At 37.7% G+C, this 4029-nt stretch overlaps 1 protein-coding gene across 1 annotated transcript in view; it reads left to right on the forward strand.

The window, feature by feature from the left end:
- Positions 1–3277: 3277 nt before the first annotated feature.
- LOC113318038 (protein NPGR2-like) overlaps positions 3278–4029 on the forward strand; it is a 4563-nt gene continuing 3811 nt past the window's right edge. Inside the window, exon 1 of the mRNA XM_026566160.1 lies at positions 3278–3646. The gene's annotated coding sequence lies outside the window, so the exon portion shown is untranslated. The remainder of the gene's footprint in view (positions 3647–4029) is intronic.

A 4029-nucleotide genomic window follows, 5' to 3' on the forward strand; every position in this document is an offset into this window, starting at 1 on the left:
GTTGGATTCCACACTCACCACCTCTATACCCAGCGCAATGCTACCCTATCCGGATGGTAGCAGATATCATCGACCCAACCTCTCATAACTGGAATCAAGAAAAATTAAGCACCCTTCCAAATCCTATAGCCCAAAAAATCATAAACATCCACCTTCCCCAAAACAACACACAAGATAAAATTATCTGGCCACACTCAAAATATGGAAATTACACCACATCTTCGGGATACAAATGTCTAACCCATGGTCAACCAACTCATACCCCTCTTCCACCCACCAAATTCCTGTGGACTTTACCATGTCCACCAAAAATTCGGCTTTTCTTGTGGAAAGCAATCAATGAAGGATTACCAACCTTCTCTCTCCTACATCATATACACTTGACCAACTCTGACATATGCCCCATATGCAATGCTGATCCGGAATCAGTGAGTCACCTTCTAATTCATTGTCCAACGGCGAGTACATCCTGGAACACCCTGATCAATCAACTTAGAAACACACCGAACTCCAACTACCCCCTCAGTCTCACCTTAACACCTCAGACAACCATCTCCCAAATCCTACAACAATCTGCACCAACAACTGTAATCTCCTATTTTTGCTTCCTCTTTTGGACTATATGGTTATCTAGGAATGACCTAGTATACCGCCAGAAGCAAACAACTTCATCCAAAATCTTAATATGGGTTCAAAAGCTACAACGAGAATTCACTGCGGCACAAGATTCTTTACCACCGATCCTACCAGGAGATGCACCAATATATAACCATCCAAGAGGAGACAAAAGATTATCTACAATATCGGTAGGATGGTCAATTCCAAACATCAACTGGATTAAGATCAACACAGATGGGGCAGCCAGAGGTCACCTAGGTTTTGCGGGAGCAGGATTCATTTGTAGATATTCCGACGCACGAACTTTAATGGCTTTATCTTAACCTTTAGGAATTACGACTGCCTTAACTGCAGAAACTTGGGTTCTCCTTTTAGCTGCAAGAACGGCAACAGAAAGACATTGGCCAAAAGTTCTCTTTGAAACTGACTCAGAAAATCTTTTGCGCTTCATCACATCCTCTACCCCCCCTCCTTGGCACATCTCAGATATGATTGAGGAAATAAAGAAGAGATTCAGACAGATCCCACATGTTGCCATTCAACACAACTACAGGGAAGGAAACCAAGCCGAAAATGGTTTGGCCAATCATGCAGCAGATGAAAGCCAATTAGGAAACTTATCAACGAAAATATGGGACCAGGCAATCCCGCTTTTTATTAGCCATATTTTATTTCATGATTCGGTGGGTACCACATACCCACGATAAATTGTAACCTAATCTCATATCAATAAAATACATGCTTCAAAAAAAAAAAAAATATCACGGCTATTCATACCACGTGTCACGTGTTGTTATTATGTGCCAAAATTTAAAGAAAAACACAACATGATATAAATCATACTTGGCACACTTAATTATCGGCACAACACAGTATGACACACCACATGTATCGCTAAACTTTTAGGGTTAGTCCTTTGATGTGCATGACCAGAAAATAAAAGCCCTCAAACCTCTTATGGCCCTGAAGGCCTTCCCCATGAACGATTTTTTGGGGACCATGGTTTTTTTGGGGGACCATGGTTTTATTTTGGGTAAAGACATTAGAAGTAAATCTAGGTCACCCTTTATCTAGATATTTATATTAATACCTAAATTATCCTCCTGATTAATTTTGGGTGATGATTAGTTAGTGTTAATAATAGTTATTGTAATGATTAGTGAGATAATTAAGTTAAAGATAATTAGTGAGATTAAAAAATCAGATGGTTTTTTTTAAAGAAGTAGAATTATTGAGAGATTAAAGTTAGAGAAGATGAAGAAGGAAAACATGAAAAACGATGGATTTTACCAACCACAACCGGAGGAAGGGTATTTGGGTACCCAGGTAGGCTTCAAACTTAGATAATGTTGGTTGAATTGCTCCAACCTTTCAAAAAAAATGAAAATTTTTATGTAGATTTGGGCCAGTTCGGTTACCATATGTCAAGAACATGTAACCGAACACACCTGAAAGTGTAGTTCGGTTACGTTTTCCAAACACGCAGGTTACCGAACTCGCTCGTTAATGGAGGTTTTTGTCGTACAGTGTAATGTTCGGTTACCTAGGATAAAATGGTAGGTAACCGAACTTTGAACTTAACAATTTATTTTGGTACATCTTGTGTGTTCGGTTAGTTCGAAAACTTCAACGCAACCAAGTTCCCAACCGAACTGCAGGTTAAAAGTAACCTAGTGTTAGAAGTTCGGTTGGTTCGCAAACTTCAACATATTTTGCGAATCAACCGAACTGGGCTTATATATGCATATATGCAATTAGGCAAACGTTCGGTTACTACGAAATTTATTTCTTGGCGAATTAGGTAGAGTTCGGTTACGAAGTTTCAAAGGTAGAGTTCGGTTACAAAGAAAACTTAACATTTTTGCGAACGAACCGAACTTGTGGACTTCTCATTATTTTCGTAAACTAAAGTTCGGTGATATCCTTATTTTGCGAAGGATCCGAACTTATGGACTTGTGTTGTTCTAATACAAGGAGTTCGGTTAAAAGTATTTTTTTGCGAATCAAGCGAACTCTGAGTTCGGTTAAGAAAAAATTAATTCTTGATAACCGAACTTTTCTCTGAAAAAAAACCCTCCATTAAACTTCTCTGCAACTTCCATTTTCAACTCATTTTAATGATTACTTCTCATTTATTCAACCAAAAACGAATGACAAATAATGGGTTTGTGAGAATATCTTTGTTAATGTTTTAAATTAAGCTATATATATATATATATATAATGGTGGTGGTGGTTGGTGGTGGTGGTAATCGGAGGTAGTGGTGGTAATCGGTGGTTGGTGGTGGTGATAATCGGAGGTGGTGGTGGTAATCGGCGGTGGTGGGCGGTGGTAATCGGTGGTTGGTGGTGGTTTTAATCGGAGGTGGTGGTGGTGGTAATCGGCGATGGTGGTGGTGGGAGGAGGTGGTGGTTATATATATATAGGTGGTTATTGGGTTGGTTTTAAATTAATTAGGTTAAGGGTAGGTTAGTCATTTCAATGATTTAGGACACCCCTTATAACTATAGGGTAGGTGGCCTAATAGGACCATGGTCCCAAAAAATCGTTCTTCTCCAATCACACTGCCAGAACACGTACCCTCGTCCCAGGGCCGGTTCTGGGTATATCCCACATGGGAAAAGCTAGTGGCCAATGCAAGAGCAACAAACTTATTCCGTCACAAGCCGTAGCGTAGTCCCGTCGTATTAAAATCTCCATTTAATTCGTCCGCAAAATCTTTTAAACGCAAAATCTTTCTGATTTTAATCTACACAAACAGAGAAAGAGTCTCATTGAAAAATATTTTAATTCCAAAATTACACAGCTAAGCCAATTCTTAAAACAAATACAGTTGAAAACAAAATACATGAGAGAGAGGCATAGAAAGAGAATTGAATGATGAAAGCTTTGGATGCTTGTCTAATCAAAGAAATTTAAAGTGGGTTTATTATTTTTATTTTATTTTAAAGGTGGTATTTAAAGAGATGGATAGTAGTGGAGGTCTTGATGTTTTAAGGGGTCAAAGACTGCTACTGTGATTCAAAAGGTACTTCTTTTTCTAATATCTGTGTTGGGTTTTACTTTGAATTAGGGTTTGTAATTTCATTTGTTTGTGTTTCTTTTTCTTGTTTTAGATTGTAATTTTTTCTTTTTCTTTAATTAAAGATATGGTTTTGTTAGGATTGAATTGACATCGGTGGTTATGCTTTGATTTATGAAATGGATTTTCAGAAGTATTCTTGGGTTTTTGTCTTCAAGAGGTGTAATCTTGAGTTTTGGATAATGATTATCTAGGGCATTTGATAGAACCTTATAAATTTACAAGAATTCTGATATATATATACATATATATATATATATTTTTGAACTTGCTTCCGAGTTTGATCGGTATCGGCACAGTTTGTCCTTTTTTTTTTTTTTTTTTTTTAT

Source organism: Papaver somniferum, chromosome 10, assembly GCF_003573695.1.
Source record: "Papaver somniferum cultivar HN1 chromosome 10, ASM357369v1, whole genome shotgun sequence".
Taxonomy (NCBI): Eukaryota; Viridiplantae; Streptophyta; class Magnoliopsida; order Ranunculales; family Papaveraceae; genus Papaver; species Papaver somniferum.